Raw genomic sequence first — 24,255 nt, forward strand, 5'->3', positions numbered from 1 at the left:
ATTTTTGTAGCTCCTGATATAAAGAAAGGTGAAAGGTTGTAGAAGTGGTTCGAACGAAAAAATACTACCACCACGCCTTTTTCTAGTTTGAAGTTTTTACGTTTCGGTGGAAAGGTGTGGGTGCCGATTGACTTACATATCGATCGACTAGGTATCTAGAGTTAGTTACTAACGCGGCAGTGACCATTTATCTATTGGTCAATAGGTATACGATTCAGAAATCAATATTTTTTAAGCAAAGCCGAGATAAATTGGAATACCAGCTTTATATGTACTCGTATTTGTATGACTTAAATTGCGTCACTTCGCAAAGCGACTGCCGTGAATGCTTTTTATATAGTGCGTGTAAAACTGCAAGTCCGCTCTGAATATAAAAATGAATCACGTCACCATAGAAAATTGTATGACTACATCTGCTCGCAACAATTTCAGAGCGGATTAGCAGTTTGGCGCGGACTATAGATACCTAATATTTATTAGCATTGAAATGTAATAAATAAAGTTTTACCGTCGGATTTTATATTTACTACACACAGCTCCCAGTTCACATATCCAAAGCGTTAATGCGATATAAGAAAATATTTCCAAGTCGCGTTATTTTCTTGCGCGCGGATTAGCAAACTCACGCGAGATTGTTTTGTGCAAAAATCCGTGCTATCCCTTAGGCTGAGACCGCACTGCGATTAAACGCAGACTGAATAAAAAAAGCTGAAAACGCCAAAACGCATACGAACACGCACTGCGGTTTTCTTTTGGCTTAATTTTATTTCAGTCTCATCATAGATTTCAGGCGAACAGCACGTGTTGTGAGGTTAGAGACTGAATAAAAAACCAATGATATTTAAAACTATAGATATGTTACCTGCCCACAAAACAACACAAATAAGTGTTACACTAAACACACAAATACACGTTTTTCTTTTTGCTTACCCGAAAGTAACTCATTCATTCATACGTAAATATGTACGTAAATTTTGCTTCTCTATTACTACTTGTGGAAGGAATACGTTATCTCTATTTTGTCAGTTACGTAATTATAGCGGACCAAGCACGAAAAACAATCAAGATATAATGATTTCTCCTCATTTACTTGTGAAATGTGATTCCATGAATCTTGGGTATTTTTTTTGCATAATTTGTACATTTAAGCATTGCCTAAGAAGGCATTTTGAGGCTTAGAAGACTAAAATAATGACGTTAAACGTATACAGTGACATACATACGTGTCAGTTACTACGCCGCGCGAGAGCGGCTGGAGTCGATTCACTACAATTGGTGTATTTTGTATATTTCATGTTTTACCCACTAGTAACATATCTTTAGTTTATATCAATGCCCCACCATACAATTACTATGGGAGACAAAAAACCGCGCTTTAAACAATCCGCGGTCAAAATGTAACAATAAATCAGTCGACTGAAAAAGTCACTAGTGCGTGCACTTGTATAGAAAGCAATATGTTTTATATTTTAGCGGTTTCAGTCTTGCGGTTAAACGCGTGCGTTTAATCGCAGTGCGGTCTCAGCCTAATACAAGTTTTGTTAAAGTGTAGGCGTTATATGGACGTTTTATCTTCCTTCTTTAATAGTTGGCGAAAGTTTGCGCACATGTAGTCGGCGTCCCGAGAGGCACATAACAATGAGACCGCGCCGCAAGGAGGAAATATTTTAACACCCGTTTTAGTGCTTTTATATTTCCCAGTAATAGTTAGTAGTTAAATCACGTTTGGGAAAGTGTTCTTTTGTTGTTCGGTACAATGGATTCTGTAGACTTGGTTGAATGTTTTGTCTGTTCAAGACTAAAGAGACTGACTTTATCTATTCTTAAGCTTGTTAGCATTTGCATTAGTACCTTAGTAATGCTAATATTATGTACGCAGAAGTTTATTTTTGTTTTGGGTAACGCTATCGTAGAGATATCATTAGACCTATTTTAATTAAATGTTATATGGAATGAGTTTAAATCTTGAAGAAGAACAATCTATGGACCTTTTAAATAAAAAAAAAAACAACAATTTAGGTGTATTCATTATGGAAAATTCATATTTAAAAAAGTACTGATATATTATTGATCAACTGGACCATAATATATTTCACAAGTAGGACATAATTAATATAATTAATTTATATACAAGTAAATGAAAAATTTGATTCATATGATTGAATATTTTTGTAATGTACCAAACGTAGCAATGTCGTTTGGGTGGTATGTTGGCCACGAGATGACGTCACGCAATTTCTCCGCCGGCTCAATGTCAGGTAACGACGTCCGTGGCGTTTACTTTCACTGGCCGCGTGGTGTTGCGCAATCACCGCGATCCGCGACTGTCCGTGAATTGTGGATCGTGATTGCATTTCTGGATTGTTGACTCTCTTATCTAAATGATAGCGGATTTAAGCAAGACACGTCTGTTTCATGTCCTTGAAAAAATCATAATAATAATGATTTATGTAATTTTGTTTGTAGATGTGGTGAGATGGGCGATTGCGATGTTCTGGCGATAACTTATAAATAAGATGTGTGTAATCATGATTCGAGCGTTATTTTCGATACTCGGTTGATTCTGTAATATAAGTCTTTCCATATTACCGACAATCCATTGTTTTCTCGCCAGAGAAGAACTGTGCCCAACAGTGGGACGGTAATGGATTGATGAACGACGATGGGTTTCTAGCTAACCCGTGTCGGATGTTTTCTGATTTCTTCGGGCGGTACGGAAAGCTTAACATTCTTTCAGAAAAACCTAAAAGGTTATGTTTTTTTTTGGCTTTTGTTTTTTCATGTTACTTGGCATTGCCACAATCATAAAGATGAATTATTACAGAAATCCAGTTAGTCCCCCGAACCAGAACACAATATATGGACAGTAGTTGAGATCACCTGTCCGCCTATAAGTACCCATGTAATTTGTCAACGTCTGGGAAACGTGCAGGCGTCCATTGACCGCATGTCGTGCCTTCGTTTTTACACCTCAGTAGGATTCGGATTTTCTTCTTTACCCACACCCTTTCTATATGATATGTATATGGGTATTTATATACTAACATGAGTGTTAAGAGATTCAGTTTAAGTTAAGATTTTTGTAAGTGATATTAATTGTAACAAAAACGTAGCAATTGTATTAAAAATAGTCCTTGTTTATCAATAACCATCAATTGTCGCAATCTTAGTTATATCCACGGTGTATAATTCTATAATTTTAATGAAGTTGTTTTTACTTGCATGATGTATACAAAAAAAAATGTCACCAAGGCCATCACAGGGGTGAAAACTGAGTAAATCACCGCCATATTTCTATAAGTTCAATTTGACCTTATGACATCTCGGTCGGATTATGGTCGGAAAAAGATGTTCTTTGAAATATGTGTTCAAATAATATAACGCACTATGTACACTAGTACACCTGTGCTCAAACTACCAGGGCGCAATAAACGGACAGTAGTTCGACTCACCTGTCCGACTCTCTCAAGTGCTCGTCATTTGTCAACGTCGACGCAGCGCCCGAGAAACGTCCATTGACCGCCTGTCAAGTCCGCCCCCGTTTTTAAAACCTTTAGAAGGGATGTTTTGATACTTTCAATCTTAATCTCGTGTCCATGTTATGTAATAACACTCAACTTTTACGTTACGTTTTCGAGTATATTAAATCAAAGTTATATAATAATTCAATAATATAGCGTAGTAGAGGCTAGGTAAAAGTAAGGTTGCTTAGTAAAAGGAATAAAATGTGGTCTGACATAAAATATCGCTCTCAAATGAGACTATTTGATACAGAACACTCCAGCATCTGAGCCCAAATTACCAGGGCACAATAAATGGACAGTAGTTCGGATCACCTTTCCGAGTGTCTCGAGTTCTCGCTTGTCATTTATCAATGTCAGTGGAACGCTCGGGTCGGGTCAGCCCACATTTTTAAACTTCAAAAAGGAATGTTCTAATCTAGTTCTCGGACTCTACGCTTTACGGTGATATTACATTTTCTTTCGCCGAGAGTGGACGTGTGTCATCTTCAAAGGGTGCTCTGAAACAAGAAAGAACTGAAGAATGTGTCTTGAAAGAATTTAAATGGTGTTCCATTTTTCTCGTGCACAATGGGGTTATAGTAATAGGGCATAGTTTTCATGATTTTATTAAACTTCACACGAAGTTTTCTGGCTCATTTGAACATAATTACATTAATAGAAGTAAAATGTAGTGTTGTATGAAGTAATGTATGTGTGCGCTGATGCATTGATTAATGCCGTTTCTAGCAATCGTATCAAACTATGCCATGAATGGTAAAACTGGTAAAAATGGTTGAGAAAAATATGAAATAATTTAATTTGTTTGACGATTTTTGGTAAAGAAACGAACTTCCTTCTGAAATATTTTTGGAAATTTGACATGGGGTAAGCCATTACCAACTCTTTTGAACTCATGAGGTCGCCTACCCTATGGCTAGAATTAATGATTATAAAAAAAACACTTAACTTATACTCAGACTGCTAACGGAAAAGAAAATACTTGTAACAAAGACATATTTGGTACTAACAGATAAGTAAACGTACAACACTCTATTGTGTCACATAACATTTGCTCTCATTTCCTCGATGCTATTTATTTATATAGCATTATTAATCACAATAAGGGTGGATGCGAGCTAGCGGAAAAAGTTCTATCTTGATTTCCTTCTGCGGAAATTGCGGATCTAGGCGTCAAGTTAATGAGGAGTCCTCGTGACAAATTGAATGCACAGGTCACAAAAAATAAAAGGATAGCGGAGCTTTGTTCTTACACACAATAAAGGTTCTTAGCTTTGTTCGGGTATTCTGCTATTTTCTTCGCGAAAATATTAAGATCCAATTTGGAAAATTATGTTGTAATTGAATGAATGCCTCTTAAGGTAAAGGTGGTAGAACTTGTATCGTTTGATCGGGAAGGTACCATCGCCACCTGTCTTTATAGCGTGAAGTAGGTCTTGTGTTTTGGTAGAAGGGCGAGGATGCCGGCTGACTTAAATATAAGACGACCTTAATCCTAAAATGTGACAGCTCTGGGCTTGACTTCAGTAACAACCTCTAATCTATGCCGGTTGGTACAGTTATCTATGAGTGGCAGTGACCGCTTACTATCACGTGATTGCTCGTTTGCAAATTAAATTAAATTAAAAAAACATTAATAAGTAAATATCAACTTTTCGATATTCGCCAGAAAAAAAAATATCTTAAAACTTGCTAGTGGCGTATCGGTTCCCAGAAGTTTTTCCACTTACCCTTCAAGGAAAAAACATCTTAAAATTGCAAGCGGAAAAAGTTAACAATCAGAAAGTAATATTACGTATACGACGAAAATCGTTTAAGGGAAGTTGAAAAGTTTATGGGTCGCGATCGCGCAAGGTTAGTTATAGGACTATAGGGCTAGTTTCACTGTCGAAGAGCAGCGATAGAGGATAACTCGGTAACTTTAATAGCGTGATGAGAATTACAGATTTAACGCAATCACTCAAGAACGATACGTATAAAATTGTTGGGTATCTTATATGTATCAACGCCATTGAATAATCACTATCACTCCATGTTATGAACTTTTTATAGACCTTGTAGAGATGTAGTCCCTAATTTTAATAAATGTTTTAAATTCTCATTAGCATTAATTATATTTTATTCCATGCTACATATACGTAAAATATAATTATTAAATAATTATTATGGTACGTTTGACGGAAACATCAATATCAAAGTAATATGAAATAAATAATATGGAATAATATGAAAATATTAGCCTATAGATTGATTCCTAAGGTGTGGATTTAGCTTTACGTCCGCCTTAAAATTAAAATTAATTAAACGTCGTTGTGTTATCTCAGTTCTATTGCGGGGTTTATTGTCTTGGTTTCTTTCATAGCTTCTCGCTCACCCTACCACAGTCGTACAAGTCGGTAAATCACGATAATCGTATACACAGGTGAGATGTTAAGCGTTAACTTCCTTTCGTGAAGCCAGTGAGATCGTAAAAAATAACTTTCATCTCTTTAAGAACTCGTAAAGGAGATTGCTTACTAAGTGATAAGTTGAAGTTACGCCTTATATTTATTGTAGTGGATTTTAAAAGGAAATCGTCGGTTTATAAAGCGGTTACTGAAACCAAACTTTGTAATTGGTATTTCGCTGTAGGAGGACTTTTCTCACATTTCCTCGTATTGCCAATTAAGGGTAAATAGTTTTCGCTACTTTTCTGCAGTATCGACTGAAGTTTTTGTTTAATACCAGTACACTATTTGTGTTTGTATGTAACTTCAATTGAATACTAAATTCAACATATCTAACGAAGGAATTACGATATAAATTTTAACTTTAAATTGACTTCGTTGTCGTTTTGAATGTTTATCTTATATATAAAATTCTCGTGTCATAATGTTAGTTACCGTACTCCTCCGAAACGGCTTTACCGATTTTCACCAAATTTTATATGCATATTCAGTAGTTTTGAGAATCGGCTATTATCTATTTTTCATACGCCTAAGTGATAAGGGATGTTCACCCTTAACATTTTTTATTTGTATGGCAACACAACGTTTGCCGGGTCAGCTAGTAATATGTAAGCTTTTTTATAATACGAGGAGACTCATTTACTTCACAGTTATTTTTGCCTTCTAACAGATGTATTGATTCTGCTGCATTCTGGATTGAAAGGTTAGAGATACCTATTCGATAGGTTTCAATTTATTTTTTAGTAGTAGCAAGGGATCTGAACGGAAAACTTCATCTACGAGTATCTTAGCTTTGTTATTACAAATGTCTATGCCACTTACCATTAGCTAGATTGCATGCTTGTTTGCTATGTCTATACTTAAAAATCATCCTACTAGTATCGCTGGTACAGGGCGGTTGCAGAGTTGACACATAAATAAAATTCCACGTTCAACGGCTCGGATGCGTTACGATAAGCTCCAACAGTCGCTCATACATCTTGTGTGGGATATTTGTTTCATGTGCATATTTGGTTTTAAAAAGATTTGGTTTGGAGTTACTAGGGTTTGAACTAAAAGTGGAGATAAAACAGATATACATAAGTAGATCCATTCGATATTCGAACTTAGTCTTCGGGAAAGATGACGTCAGTATATGTAATTATTTGGTTAAAGGATGTTTTGGGCAGAAATTATTGTCTAAATTCAAGTGCCATGCCTCTCAACTACTTCTATGAAAAAGTTCAAATTACGGGAGTTGGTCAGATGTGACGGTTTTATCCCAATCTAATCCTTCAAGCACAGTTCTGCACCTTTTTCCAACTATTCTCATAAAACACCTTTTTGTTATACAAATTTCCGTTACACAATAGACGAGGGAACGTTTAGAACCTAACTTCCCTCATAAGCCGCATCGGGCCTCACCCCAACAATTACCTACTCATTGTTTCTCATTTAAGTTGTTCGCGCGGCGTGAATAACTCGACAAGTTGTGTGCAACGCTCGTAAGTTAGCGCAAAACTTGTTTGGAGTGTCAATGGCAGTTCCGCTTCGACGTTGCACAGACGCAAACTCAACGTGCACAGTACTGCACAGTTCCGCACAGACTTGCTAGTTGCTACGGTAGCTGCACTTAACTAATAGGTACTTTGACGCAGGCGTGCGCAACGCGACATCACGGTCAAATCTGGGAATTTATACCTGAGGACGTCTAGAGCATTCTCGCGCCGAAGTAATACTTGGGACATGTGTCCACGGCTGCGGTGCTTGCGAGAATTTTGTCGAATAGTTTAAAAAGAAAGGAGAATTACCTACCATAAACACCCGACTGCTTAAAAATAGAGTCGGATTCTCACAATTTACGCGAATTGTTGATCTGTTAGGCTCTAACTTTCTTTGTAAAACTTGTTTTTTGTATTTATAGTGTAGATACATAGTTAGGCAATACATACATAATTGGTTAGTTGAAGAATCAACTTAACCCGATAATGCTCGTTCTGGGATAAAATACCCGGTGCTCACACGCTTATTGTGTGTAACCTGCGTTTGAAAACTGCAATTTGAAGGAATATGTATATCGCGGACTCTTACAATGCGTTTAACCTTTAACTAGTGACGTGACAAATTTATAACACTATAAGGGACATGACGTCTCACAGGCTACTACTTTCAAAGTTAAATTTAAAAAAAAAATGCATTTGGACGATTTAAAATTGGGTTGTTATTTAACAATTGGAATATAATAAAACAAATGTAAATAAATTCAATCAGTTTTTGTTATTATTATTTAAAAAAAAACTACAAATCACAATTACTGGTATCTTTCAGCCTTAATTGATATGAGATCCTTTTGCTGGCATTTTAATACACCCTCTATAAACAAAATAAAAAAAAATACACTTTTTACTTAAAATCTAATCTATAAAAAAACAAAAAAACATAAAAGCTCCTTCTGAAAACAAAAAATAAAAATTCTGACATCTACTCAATTTGGCATAAATCATTGGCAATTTTTGCACAAGGGGCGAGAACATTGCAAACATATGGGATTGCAACATCCGACACACGTGTACGCTGTCATTCTGTGTAGTTTAGCTGGACAAATACTGCATGCCCTTCGCTTGCCTTGGCCAGTTTCAGGAGTTTGGACATCTTCTTCAACCATATCCTCACCTAGAACTCGCTTTATCACTAGTCGTAACTCCCTTGGTAATTGATTGCACACAACACGTCTTTGCATATGGGGTAGGACTAGCGAACGGGCTAATGACTTTAGGAAATCTCCTCTGTCGGTAATCTTTGGCTGATGCATATTATATAGTATATAAGCATTCATGCCGCTCAAGTCAATAATGCGGTAGAATACTACCATTGGCCATCTTCTCGTTCGGCGGCTGCTGGAATAAATGGAGCATTTTTTATCTGCTTCATCAACGCCGCCTTTGGTTTTATTGTAATAAAGTATAATTTCAGGTTTTTTAGTATCCTCGTCAACCTCGTCATCGTGATGCATTGAGGACACAAGTATCACAGCTCTATTCTTCCTAGGCACATATGAGCACATAGTTTTTTGCTTTGTAAAACCAAACAAAGTTGACTGGACAGTTCGACTTTTTTGCGGTTGAAATTGACATGGTATTTCACGTTTATTTTTTTTCATAGTACCTACATAAGTAAACTTATGTTTTGCCAGCTCATCAATTAGTTCTATAGAAGAGAACCAATTATCAGCAGTCACATTCCGATTGCTTCCTTCAATTGGTTGTATCAATCGTAGGACACACTGAGTGGGCACGAGAAGTTTTTGATCTTGTGTGGTCAAACCAATACCATCAGATCCTTTTCCAGTATAAATATATCCATTATAAAAATAGGCATTTTTTGCATCACATAAAGCTCGTATGACCAGTCCATATTTACCTGGTTTTTTAGGCATATATGAAATCATGTGACTTCTTCCTCGGAACTTTACTAGCATCTCATCTACGGTTACACATTCACTCAATTCATATAGTTGTTGAGAATTGTTGATAAACTTGTTGAAAATAAAAGATATAGCTGCCAACTTATCATCTAATTGCCTTTCAGCGCGATCAGCTGGATTATCGAATCGCAAACACAATAACAAAATAACAAATCTATGTTCTGACATGCCACATCTAAATATTTCACACCCTGTACCATCCCTAGCAAATAAGTAATTTGTGCGTTGGTGATTGGATTTCAAGACAGCTGAATATAGTAAAAGCCCCACAAAAGCCTTCAGCTCAGTCAAATCTATGTCTTTCAGTTCAGGTTTATTCTGACGAGTAAACTTTATCCTGTAACTGGAGATCTTTTTGTTTGTCCAAGTTAAAATTTGTTGAAGCATTTCTTCGTCAAATAATTTATGCCAAATGTTGTAGGGATCCTTAGCATCTTCAAGTGTCAATTTCGAAGCACAAGCACGTCTAATTATATTATGTTGAGGTGTGCGAACCCTAGCATTAGGAGGCTTCTTTGACCATTTATAACGATTTTTTCCGTAATAATAATTAGATATTTTTAATTCCGAAAGAGGCACGTCATCATCAGAACTATCGGCGCTAAGTTCTTCTCGAGTGATCTGGCTCTCCACACTGTGTCTATCCTCTTCTAAAATATTCACCTCTTCATCTTGATCACTTTCACGAAGCAGTAAAAGTTCACGATCGGAAACTAAGAACTCGTCAATATCACCTTCACTGTCAGATTGGTCGGAAGCCAGCATAAGGGCATTGAATTCCTCCTCAAAAGATGGACTGTCTACTCGTAATATTTTTCTTTTTGATGAACTCGTGGGCTGGAGTTGACATTTCCTCGCGTTTTCAGCCATTTTCCACTAAAAATAAAAAAGTAGTTCGAAAAAAATAGTGTATGACAACTAGGGACATGTAGCTTCACAGGCTACACCCAATTTTCAAATGAATATTACTTACGTGTTAAACAACCGATGACACAACTACCTTCTTCCGCGGTCGTTTTAGCACTTAAACAAAAGCTACTGAGACGCAGAGTCGCGGTGAGCGGCGGGAAGTGGTCAATTCCAGGAATTTGCAAAACGCGCTACGCCTGTGAGACTACACGTCACTGGTTAAAGGTTAACCCAACTAAGAGTTGTCAGACGTCGGAAATACCGCAAGACGGTGGCCCGTGGAGCCAATATCTTGTAGTTATTAAGGCTCGGTTGCACGGCCGGGGAGGGAACGTGTAGGTCGCCTGTTCTTGAGCACGTCGCCTACTCCTCGCCGTGTTAGTTAATTATTGTCGAGCGTCCTTTATGAAGGCGAGTTTCGAGCCGTATTGTTTTCTCGGAAAACAAAGCGCTTTAGTTTAGGCTTTAATTAGGTCTTGTGCTTACTTTGCTTGTAGTTGTTTGGGAGTTTTTGATTGTTGGCTTGGGTTTTTGGTTGTTGTGTTAAAGCGCTTTTTGTGTCATGTTTATGTAATGTTAAGTGGGGACCTTCCCGCTGATTTTGATTATAGACAATTTTGTTTCTGTTATCGTCGTGTGCTTACTAAAAGACAAGTGGGTAAAATTCCATTATAGTATTACTTGTATTAAATTGACTTTTAGCTATAGTTACCAATAAGTGTATAATGAGTCCAAATTGAGTGGTCTGCGACATGTCAAGATAGCCTTGCAAATCCAATCGCCTTTCACTTAATCCAAACATCTATGAAATTCGTTGTGACTTTAGGAAAGTAAAACCAATCACGAGAGTATGAGGTTTTATCCATTAGACACGGTATATACAGAGTACGGATCTATAGGTAGTAATGACATTAGTGGATGCACTCTACAATAGATCGCAATTATCCCGCGGTCCCCTTTGTAGGCCAGCGCTGCGCTCTACATTTTCATTGCTCTGTGCAATTTATGAAAATGGATTTTATTAATTGCAGGAAACCAATTAACCGAAACTCCATAGGCTGTGTTTAATTTTAGTATGGGATTAGTGGAATCCAATTTATTAACTGGATTTCGGTTTGATTTACTTCGACGGCCTCTTTTTGTTTTATCATAATTGTTTAAATAAATACTAGCAATATTATTTATTTCTCATAAGGTCATCGTATTTAATGCAAAAGCAGTGATAGCCTAGTGGTTAAGAAACTCGGTCTCTCGATCGAGGGGTCCGAGGTTAAAGTCCCAGGCACCTCTGATTTTTCAAAAGTTCTGTGAGTATTAGAAATTAATTATCACTTGCTAAACGGTGAAGGCAGACATCGTGAGGAAACCTGCATACCTGAGAGATTTATAAAAAAAATCTCAAAGGTATGTGAAGTCTACCAATACGCACTTGGCCAGCGCTTTGGACTATGGCTTAATCCATCTCATTAAGAGAAGACCCGTGCCCAGCAGTGGGACAGTATTGGGTTGTTGATGATAATGATGATGATGATTTAATGTAAAATTTATTTGTTACTTGAAATTAATGACAATAGATTATTCTGTGTAGTAATTGATTCTTCTGGTATCAATTCAAAATTGTAGTTACAATTCTTTTCATTGATTCTTATTCTGATCAAAAATAAATTTAATTTCATAAATCGTCGCAATTTGTAGCATTTGTGTTGCGAGGGGAATAAGAGAGGAAGTGTACATATGTTGATTCAATATTAATGTTGCATCATACATCTGCATCACTTTTAAATGCGTCACTTTACAGTTGCACTTTACACTTTCACTATACACTGGCAGTTGACAGCTGCGTCACTTGTAAAGTGGATTGCGTCACTGCACACTTTTTGCAGTTAATCGTCCAGTTTGCACGATATTTCAGGGTGAATATCATGTCAGATATACGCCTTCGTCCGTTATGGTAGTTTCGATCTTTGTTAAATCTGATTTTAGATTTAGATAGGAGTAAAATTGAAATAAGAATTTGATAACAGAAGTAGCTAACGAGCATGCAATTTACCTTTCAGGAAATATCTGATCAACCCCCCCATAAGATGGGAACCATGCCTGTCCTGTTCTGATGAGTATGGGTATGAGTATGAGTTTGAACACCCACTGTCTTACATATCCTTCAAACCATAACACAGGATCGGTTATCAATAGAAGTAGAAGACGGTATTCTGGTTTGAATTACAGAGGGTTTTACCGTCTTCAAACTAACTTACAATCTAGTAAATTGATAACAATAAACTGGATCGCCGAAAGTATAAAAGGCTCATTTTCAAATACCTAAGAACATACAAAATCACGGAATGAATCGTGTTTCAATCCAAGTACAAATTCCGAACTCGTACATCTATATTTTAAGATAAAGTCTTGCGGCAATTTAGGGTTCTCGCTGGCAATTGATCTAGAAAGTTCTTGCCTTCGGGTGTTTTATTACCTGAGTGGAATGTGGATTAAACGTGACATTTACTTGAAACCTTTTCCGATCCGACGGTGTTTTAGGTCGAAAACCTAGTTGGCTAATGTTTCGTGAATACCGTGTGTTCAGTATGCAGATAGCTAATATCGGTTTATATAGGTTAATGTATTGTGCACTATTATATTTGTTTTTAAAGTACATTCAGTATTTTAAGTTGATTTTTAGTGCACATTTGTAGTCTAAGCTTGGTTTGAAATAGGAAGTGTATTTTTTCGAAGAAGGTAGAACACTTTGCGGATCGATTCCGTAGGCTCTACCACCACTATTCCTATTTTAAGCGTTGCATTTTAAGTATACTGCTTTGTAATATACATCTGAACATATTACACTTCAAGTGCTGAGAATCTTTTAATGATGCGATGTAAAAGTTATGTGTATTTTGTATCTGAACGCAAAAACTCCCAGAGCTTCTAATGTTTTAGAAGATACGCTAATCTTTATAATATCAATTCAATGAATCGTTCCATTTCAATTTTGCCAAAAACGAGAAACTTTGATAACTTGAAGTTGCTAAACTAAATATTAAAGGAAGGAGCCTACATATATGTTCGGTGTGTTTATGGAGAGCGCTGGTTAATCGATAGGAAAATCACTTAAAGTGATTCGCCCGGCAGTCCCGGCACCCGGTGTAGGGTGGCCAAGCTATCCGAAATTTTCGAAATTCTAAAAACAGGATAGTAAATTGATTTTCAAATTGGAGTTATTGTTTATGAATATTGGGTACCTCCAACACTTTCAAGAACTTTACCGTATTGACGGATAATACCTGGTTCTGCCAAAATAAAAACATATTTTACAGGAATTTAACTGAAAGTTTTGGTCCAAATTTTCAGATGATTATTTTAATATTTTCAATGAAAATGAAATAAAGTCTATGTATATCGAACGAAGTTAAACCTTGCGCTGTGATATCAAGACATATTTCATACTATTTTATATATCCCTAGATTTGAGTCCTACAAATAATATAAATATGTTTTAATGCACCAAAACATACGACGGATATTTTATATGAGAAGTATCTGGAACCCTATTGTTTTGGCTCAAACCCTTACCGTAATGATTACTCTTACCCTTACATACAAAAAAAAACAAATTAATTCACATCTAATTAAAATGATTTCAAAGCTTGGAAAATCAGACCGTCCTATTCATAAATTACCATGTGGTAACACTAGCGGCGCCTCCCGTTTACCCCGTGTGTGTTGACTTTATTGAATTGGTAATTCTCGGCTGAGTTCCTCGCATTCATAATCTGCTAAAGACTACCGGCTTATACCTATATTAATATGGTTGAAGAGATTCGCTTAATTTACGACCACGTTTACTTAATTGTGCTGAAGATATATGGACCTCTAGAATAGTATACGTTCTGTCTTTTCATGGTTGTCGTTGGACACAAATAAACTGTACAATAGGGAAGGCTGAACTTATTTATTGACTGTGGATAAAATAACTTTTATATCACGGCGTGCGTAAATGGACGTTTTACGCACGCTTCGCGTGCGCAAAACCCCCATTTCCGACCCCGTAATATAAAATTTTATACAACACGCGGACGAAAAATGTTTTTCTGACTCGTGTGATTGCAGTCCTCGCCTGCGGCTCGGCCTGCAAACTCACACTTGTCAGAAAAAAATTTTTCGTCCTCGTATTGTAATGTACTATATTTAAATACAACATGAATCACATGAATGAAATGAATTGTTTGAATCACATGTTACGCTAATCCCCGCCTAACCAATAAAAAGGAACCTTTTGTGTGATGTGTGTGTATGATAGATTCCAGCTTGAACGAAAAAGTGACCTCCATTATAATTTCATATACACAGCATTTACCTACTACCAAGAAATTTTGAAATAACACTATACTTATGAACACGTATATACTAATAAAATACTTCCTGTCCAATCTTAAGCCATAAGATTTACTCTCAGACTAAACGCTAGTGTTATGGGTATGTAAATTAATTTAAGCGAGCACCAAATCCTCAGAATAGTCAATGTTCTAGATTATCAACACCGATTACGTCTTTATTAATGGATTAATAGATAATTGAGATGGAGCGGATTGATAACGTATGCGCGCCGATGGCCAATATCACATGTTCATATTAATCCTTCTATGTAGCTGCTAAGTAATGATAGCGTTGTTCTAAGAAATACTGCTTCGCCATTTGGGGCTTTGAGGTATGAATCTCCGACTCGTACTTCTGATTTTTCTATTATGTGCTTATTACAAATTAATTATCACTTGCTTAAACGAAGGATTTTTTTCTGAGTTCTTTAAAAAAGTTATTATGAATATGTGTAGTCTACCAATTCGTACTTGACCAACGCGGTGAAATATAGCCCAAACCTCTCTCGCTTTGAGACTAAATCCGTTCCCTGCTTTGATAAAGTAAGGGTTGATGATGAATGTAACTGCTTATAGTCCATAGCAAAACTTCCCAATGAGGTATATTAATTGACGTTTAAACCGAATTTCGTAAAGGATCTATTTTGAATAAAATAATGTTGATTTTGATATGACTTTAAGCCTGTTTGAAAATTGAATATGTCAGAAGTATAAAACGGATCTGAAACTTTGGTGAAGGACACTCAAAATAAAACTTTAGAATGCGCAGTTAGAAAAATAGGTTTATTATTATTACTAATACGTGAAGCGAAACTTTTTTACGAATATTTTCGATTTCAATTTCAGTTCGCTCGTTGTGTTCGACTAGTTCTACATAAAACTCTGTCGTTAAGAGATACAAAAACAAACATAACAGCTGTGGAGGGCTTCGTCTAGTCGCTAGTCGCGTGTTCTTTAATTACAAATCGTTGCTGAGTTTACTAAGGCTTCTTTAATTAGCCGATGACTGTAATTTTTGTGTCGTTACAGTTTAATCTAATTACCGAAGTACCAATTAACAGAACAATTTACAAAATAATTAAAGAAACAAGTGTCGAAATCGTAGGGTTGTGTAAGGTGTTAACCAAAAACGTTGGTTGGCTTTATTTGTATGTAAGGGGTGATGTCATTTTTTATAACGATTTTAATAAATCTGGAATTAGATTTTAGGATTTAACCCTGGATTTAGCCTTGTTAGGATTAAATTCAGGAACGCTTCAGGTGACCTTTAAAAAGTAATATACATATAAGATTATAATATAGTTGTAAAGCGCCGTTATTGAAGAGTACATGTCCTAACACAACGAGAGTACCGCAGGAGGTTCATTCAAAGGCAAAAATTATCATGCGAACCGAAAAACCTCGACACGTCAGTGGACAGCTGCTCTCAAATCCGATTGCACTCCTGAAACAGATTGAAGCCCTGAATTGCATTCTGAAGCCAAACACAAATGCGTGGCTAGCTCTGAAGTTCCTATTTGTTTATAAATGTTTTAAGAATTACGTTTAGAATTACGTTAGAATACAGCAGCCCTTAACACTTAATATGAGTCCCTCATTCCCTCATTCCTGTGTCAATATGATTAATTTTAAAACGTATTACCTAACTTCCAACTCAGCATTTTCATTTATCTACTCGTATACAGTGTTAATGAGTTTATGAAACGAATCTAATATCAAGAGTGCTTTACGGCACGGTGTCGCATTTATCCGAATTGGATCTGATTTAAAGCGGAAATCCATTCTGCTCGCGAAACTCAGTGTCGGAAACGTTTCGGCAATTCTATCAGAGCAATCCAACGCTGCTCGTGTTTGTGGATTGATGCAGCGATCCAAAAATGTCCTATATTGCACCAGAATTATTTTATTTGAAGGTGGTAGAACCCTTTGTGTTTCGACTCCGGCGGCACCAGCGCCATACCTATTTCTGCCTAATAACAGCAGTGTTAGGCGCTGCTGTGTTCCGTTTTGAAGGGTGTGGTAAGGGAGACGTACTTTTCCGAGGCGTTCCAGCTTAGTCCTCAGGGGTAGCGGCGCATCTGTGGCCGACCTCAGGTAGGAATATCTAATGCTATCTGGGGTTTATCACGTGGACTGCATGCTCGTCTGCTACTCCTATAATATAAAAAAAATAGCTTTGTTTAGGTTTCTTACTTAAAGGATCCTTGTCTGTTCGCAAGTTGTACGAGTATATTGTTCTGAAATGATTTTATTTAGCTTTTTTGAGTTTTCTACTCAAAGGAACCTTGTCTGCCTGTTCGTTAGGTTGGTAGGTCAGCAAATGATAAGAAAATGGTAAAAACGCTAAAAGTAAAAAAATATTCAACTAAGTGTTTTTATGAGAAATTTTCAATTTATTTTGTTACAAAACAATACACATACGAACATGTGTATCGTACACATGCTTACTTGTTACTTCAACATGTTTAATTTCTATATTAAAAATGAATTTCAGTGTTTTTAACATATATAATAATAACATACAGCGTACATAAAAGCTGTAAATTAATTAAAACTTTAAAATAGGTCACTAGTTAGTTTTCTAGTACCCAGAATCTGGCTTGCAACACACGCATATTGAACTAAATATTAATACACTAGCCGAAACTTGCCATAGCTATTAGTGAACTTCATGAAGCCTCGCTGTTATCGAGCTTGTAAACTAATTTAGTGGGAAAATACATCCGCGACGCTCTATGTGCATAAACCTGACGGCTTTGTTAAAAAATCGATAGTGTTATTTTAACAAAGCTAAATTTAGAGGTGTTTTTTGTAGCTCGCTGGTTATTCGCAGCGCACCGGTCCGTCCGTTTACGACGATATTCATGCTCCGTTTGTTTTTCGATTAAACTTGTCAACTTCGCTGTTATAATACCGTGCGCGAGCCTCGCTGGACGCGGCGGCTATTTACTTTTGTCATTTGAATGTACGAAACCCCTGTTTTGTGATGTTTTGTTTGTTTTCATTGGACCTTTTTGTTACTCGCAAATACTCGTACATCTGTTAAACTTGTCCTGCCCTTATTTATGTTTCGCAATTTAACCTTTTCAATTCTCTGTTCCAGGTACGTTGGAAGCGGGGATTGAGAGATTTTACTTTGAGGACGGGTAAGCGAGATTTAAGATGTCGCCGCGTGCAATTTCGCCGCGGACAATCCCGCAAGCGAAGCGAATGGGAACTCGGGCGGAGTGCAATAAGTGCCGCCATCAATGTCGCGTTAGCGCCAACACAATAAAATAGAAAGTCAATTCGTTCTTTGGGAAAAGTCGGCGAGTCGTCCGCTCCGGCGCTCGCGACCCCAAACCCGCAAACGCCTCGCCGATTGTCAAACGAAAAATAGTTTTCCGGAAGTTTCTCGTGTCCCATTTGTAACGTCATCCACTTGTTCCATTTTCGATCTAGTTTTTTGCGCGAATACGCTTAAACAGTTACATAAAATTGGATCGTGTCGAAGAATAAATGTCGGGGACTGTTCGGCTCATAAATATTAAAGAGGATTTGTAAATGATCATGTACAGCGCGCGTGCTAACGTTGCTGAGATTGGAATAGAATATTTTAGTATTTTTGAATTGACTTGACGTATTCGTGAATTTATCAATCATAGTTCGCTATAGGTATTGAAAGGCGCCAATCAGTTTCTATTCATGTGCCATGTTTATAATAAAAAGTAACGAATTCAAACTTGACACGGTGATTTGTGGAATAAAAGTATGGAACCATAGAAAAACATTTTTCGTTCAAGTTTCAAGCTGTGAAAATTAATGTCATCATTATCAATACACTGCTGTTCTAACAGATCAGAGTAGGGCTTATTAGATTGTTAACTATAGACTTCAATGATTAACACTAATTGGACTACATATAGGGCTATGCAGGTGAAACAACAAAAAATCCTTGGATAACATTCCTTGATAGTAAATTCAATTAAATTCCAAGTCGTGTTTTACCAAATGTATTTCACATTAAGAATACTGAAATGAAACTCATGCAATAATCATAAAATGTTTATGTTGACGAATTCATACGGAATGTGAACGGGGACGGGACACTCGGATCTCGATTATGCGTATTTCGCAAGTTCCTCCGCGAATGCTAAATAATTGTTGGGCATAAACCGGTGCTTATCCGCAGATCTGATGACATTATGTTTCCTAAGAGAGCTGTTTGGTCCTAATCGCGCGGGCTATTAAATTTTCAACGTTTACCTATAACTTTGGATATATAACTACACAGTAGTAAGTAACTTTAAGTTAGATATTACAGTTTACAGTAAGCGAATTCGTTTGAACAGAACTTTTTAAATTTTTACGCATTATTAACCCTGTTCCAGTCAGCTTTTCCTGCAGGACGAGAAAGGTTTACTGCATTCACAAGTACTCTTAAATTCTCAAGTATGTAGGTTTGCTCCTTAAGTTTGCCTCTGATGTTAAAACAAATAATTGTCCATTGCTAATACACTCATAATAACCAGAACCCTAAGTGACTATGACTATCTAACAATTTTTAATGCATGAGTCTTTGACGTAATAAAGAAATCCCATTTAAGACTATTTCGTTTTACTCCACTTTTTGTCATTAAATAGTTATTAGTTAAAAAAATAATTCTTGTACTTCTCGCTAAACAAAACGACTTTCTATGCTACTTATATGATCATTAATAAGTCAAATATAGCTGTATAGAAAAGAAAGGCTAAAACCATATAATTTTTATATCTCTGTGACGTAATGCCAATCGAAATTGGTGCTCCAGTTGCTCGAATCGGATGTAGCGAAAGTGGTTTATCAGGATATACGAGTGGAATGTTTGACTCTTTCACTTTTTTGGCAGTAGGTATTTAATATTTTTTTGTACTGATGGTACTTTAGGTGAATAAAATAATTGGCATAATACGAGTCGAATTCGCACTATAAGGGTTCCGTGATACCAAAGTTTCATTATTTTAAGTATTTGTTAATATATATACATATATATATTATATATATATATATATACAAATAAAACAAGTAGTACAACAACAGTAGTACAGTAGTGTTTGGAATATTATATATATATATATATATATATATATATATATATATATATATATATATATATATATATATATATCTGTATGATAACTGCATAGGCACTCCCTTCTATTTTAAATTTTTTTAAATTTTGGTATTTCAACACAGACACGAACTGACACCGGAGGCCTAGTAATAGGGTTCTACTTGGAGAATATAACCTACGACCACGGCTATTCTCATTCACTCTCGTAGTGTGCTTTGAATGCTCTAAACATTACATAAGAATATTTTCTTTTTTTATTTCGATGCACTATTTTTACAAATGTTATTTCATATGAGAGAAAATATCTTTTTGAATGTAAGCTTCGTACGTATCGGACGAGCTGATGATAACAGAAGCCGCTCGCAGCGGAAATTAAATCTCATCGTTCATTAAGACAAGGATATATCGTCTATATTTACAAACTGTTCTTGGAGTGCTACTTACTGACCATTCTCTGAAATATCTTTAGAGTAGGGAATCTTAGTTGCGAATGGAGAAAAAGTAAAACGTTTTCTCGTTTCTGTACCGTGATTGCTATGGACATGCAGTGCACAAATACACAAACTCCCAAATCTAGAAACGGAAATCTAAATGCATCATTTAGATATCTGTCCGGGGATCGAACCCGGGACCCTCTGCGCGTCGGTGACCGTGACACGTGGGCCGGATTATATTTATTTTTATTTAGATGTACTTACAATTGTGGTCGAGTGGACTTGACTAACAATATGACTTTTTCATATTTATTGTAACTGGCTTTTTCTTGTGTTGAAAAAAATCTGTCAGGATTCTGTCACTTTCTTATTATAAAATTTTACGATTTTTTTACACACCAACACAAAAATGAGGGACACATTTCACATCTAGAAGTTAAGTCAATAATTCCTTAGAAACTAAGTACATGGACATTTTCAAAACCGTAAGGTAATAAGCAAATAACTGATTTTGCATTAATCGCTAATTCAGAGTATAGCCGCTGAAATCCTTAATAAAATAACATTTTAACGGCCCTTTCAAATTTACGTAACTTGGCAAAACCCAATCCGGTACAGTAAGTACCTACTAAACATTCACTAGTTACAATGACGGTTTGTACAAAATTCCCAGCAGGGTTGTCAAATGTACGAGAATTCTCGTATAAATATGAGATTTGTGGTCTTTCGTACGAGGTACCAGGACACTCGTACCTACAAGTATATACGAGATTTTGACATAAAAGGCGATGATATTGATTTCAAAAGGTATTAGCGAATTTTTGAAAATAAATGCGTATTTCAATGATGCCCGGGCGTCTTTTTTTATAGATTTCTTCGCCTATATACCATCTTTCCGGAAGTGTACGGGGTTCAAAAGGCAAGATACGAGATTTTATTTGTTTATGTACGAGAAAAAAAATCTACAGTTGGCAACCCTGATTCCCAGTTGAGCATTCGGCACCAACCGGTAACCGTTCACTTTCACTGCACCACTTGCCACTTAGCGCGATCTTGTTAATCTGTTTCGTTTATGATAAGCAGTAAAAGTGCATAAATTCTTTATACAATGCAAGTGGTCTTATTAAAATAATAATCTTTTATCTCGGCCCGATTAGCGATCCATTTGATGGGCTTTGTTATTGCATTTCTATTAATTATTCTTATGCTCGCCATTGCAATTAGGCCCATTACGGCGCACCAGATTTCCAATATTTACTGTTGTCCAAGATATATTTAATTTCATTGACGTTTGTAACCACTTTCATATAGTGGACTTCTTGAAATTGATCACAAATCTTTGCTACTCCTCAGATTCAAGATCAAAGTATACAAAGCGTGGAACGCTTGAATTGAAGTCTGGTTTACCACACAACTAGAGCAGCGCTTATACTGATCACTTACGCTTTGCATTTATTCATTATTTATTGATGTTGATAGATAATACATATAGGACACTTTTTGAACGTGTACAATCTACCAGATATATCTATCTTTTTGAATGCTTCTACCATAGATTAGTAAAGATTACTCGCTCCTAACAAGAAAATGTAACTTTTTGACAATTGTCACTGTCATCTATTTTCGTATTTGAAAAATATTAAAAAAAAAAGTTTTTATATCATTTACGATCTTAACTGCCTATGTCGGCAATATTCCGCGTAAATTACATTACGACAGCCATTAAACGGCTGACAGAATTGTCAGCCGTTTAACTCATTTAATTTCTTCTTTCAATTACGAGGCGTTGAGATATCTATACTTATCTATGGCTTCTACATAACAATATGTGTGAAGTAAATGTAAGCTACATGCTTACAGTAAAACGTATTCACATATTTCTATGACAAAATTCACCCTTGATAGCCGACGCACCGGTGTCAGATAGTCGACACCTTGTTAGCGTGGGTCCTTTGAGCGTCATTGTTGCGTTGACAAAGGAGGGCAGGCCAGGCCTATCGCGAATATTGTGTATCCTTTGCTTTTGTAGCTTAACGAGCTAATTATGGATATAAATCTCTATTCAGATAAATACTGTTTATTAAATGAAGATATAAGATTTCTTTGATGTTTCATGATTAATATTTGTTTTAGTATTTCTAGTGATTTTGGTTGACGCACAGCTGTGTGTCTAGATTATTGCGTGAACAACAAAAGTAAGTCTGTTCTGAGTATAAAAGTGTGTTGTGAATGCTTTTTTATTATATTAATTTATTGGGCATGTTTACTTTTACTTTTTTTATAAGTTTCAAGTATGAGTATTGAGTATGCCGTCCGCCTGCTTGTAAATGGTCATTTGTCGCATATGGTCATTTGTCGCATATTCGTAAGTAAAGAGGTTCTACTTGAAAAACGAAACACAAAACACTATATCAACTGTATCAATAGGTACTATTAATACCTTCTCGGGGCAACTGTAAAGGCTCTACCACCTTACAAAATACGTGTTTATACATTAAATAGTTATTAAATTTTGAATTAAATCAAGTCTATTTACCATGTTACATAACTTTAAAGGTTTACGTATACGAAACAGAATTCTAACCTCAAAATAGGACGCTCTAAGTGTCAGGTATCCGAGGTACACGTTTGAGGGCTCGTGATGTTCGTCCTACCAGTCAGATTAAGTTTCGATCCCTTATTGACATAGACCTTGTAACCCTTCAAGGTATTTATCTGTATAGTTTAATAGAACTATGTAACCTAATATATGAGCTCTATTGAAAGTTATTACGTCGATACAAGTACTTAGTTACCAATCTTGTGTTATAAATGTATAGCCATTTTGATCGGGGTTTTGTAATATTGTCTTATATGCTAAGCTTATAATTATAGTTTCGTTTTTCATAATACTGAAGTAGTGTGTGTAGTAGTGTGAACAAGTAGGTAGTCCATCTGATATTAAACTATACCGATTACTGTCGGGCATGAACACCTTATCACACTTGGATGCCCTCTTCTAGATGTGTGGCTGTTTGCAAACACCCAAAACGGTCGTTTAATATCATTTAGATATCTGCTGGGATCGAATATAAAACTCCCTAAGAGTCAGACCGGTATGGTGCCAAGTGGAATGGTTAAGTAATTATTAATGACTAGTTTTTGCCCGCGGCTTCGCCTGCGTTTAAAAGAAAATAATATAACATACTACCATACATAAAACTGTAAATTCGTACCTTCAACTTTGCTAAAGATCAAATGCATAGTTTACTATTCAATCCTTACTAATATCGATTAAAATAATCGATGTTTTGGGTCCAGAGGATCGATTCTCCGATCGAACTCTAGTTCCCGTGGGATTTCCGGGATAAAAACTATCCTATGTCCTTTCTCGGGTCTCAGACTATCTTTGTAGAAAATTTCATAAAAATCGGTTCCGTGGTTTAGGCGTGAAGAAGAGACAACCAGACAGACAGACAGACAGACAGAGTTACTTTCGGATTTATAATATTAGTAAGGATAAGGATTATCATCTGGCTATGGTGACAATTTGGGTGAAACATACATACATATACATATATTTTATACTTTTCTCTATTCTTCAAGATGATTATGTCACATTTCGCCATTATGGTCAAGTCGAGATTGGTAGACTAAATAAAGCAAGTGATAAAATTATTTTCTAATACGGATATCTGTTTCTTATTAAATTGCGTACGTGCCGTATTGAAGCCCGGCTTTTGCCGGCTAAATATTATGTAACTCAATGGCTTATCGGGAATCCTAGTGAAGGATTTTTGGGATAGTTCGATTAACCGTAAATACTTAGAGATAACATGAATGTCTCCGTAAATAACATGTTTATGTTGATAATATATGGAGTTACATAGTCAAGTGCCGGGTTGTTACGTTCATAATAACAGTATAGGGAGTATAGCCTATTTACTCTATATCTATTAATTAGTACTTAGAAGTTGCTTTTCGTATAAATACCTCTATCTACTGTGATGGGGATTTTGCCGTATTCACAGGCGGT

The 24,255-nt window shown here is 36.2% G+C and overlaps 2 protein-coding genes across 2 annotated transcripts in view; one reads left to right on the top strand and one right to left on the bottom strand.

Moving 5' to 3' along the window:
• LOC140748942 (uncharacterized) overlaps nt 1-24,255 on the bottom strand; it is a 459,083-nt gene that overhangs the window by 105,132 nt on the left and 329,696 nt on the right. The window lies entirely within an intron of this gene.
• Nucleotides 1-24,255, top strand: part of LOC140748871 (furin-like protease 2) — a 355,165-nt gene that overhangs the window by 73,359 nt on the left and 257,551 nt on the right. The window lies entirely within an intron of this gene.

The sequence above is a fragment of the Epargyreus clarus genome, unplaced genomic scaffold (genome assembly GCF_041222505.1).
Source record: "Epargyreus clarus isolate Ecla_fem2 unplaced genomic scaffold, WU_Ecla_fem_2.2 ptg000017l, whole genome shotgun sequence".
NCBI lineage: Eukaryota > Metazoa > Arthropoda > Insecta > Lepidoptera > Hesperiidae > Epargyreus > Epargyreus clarus.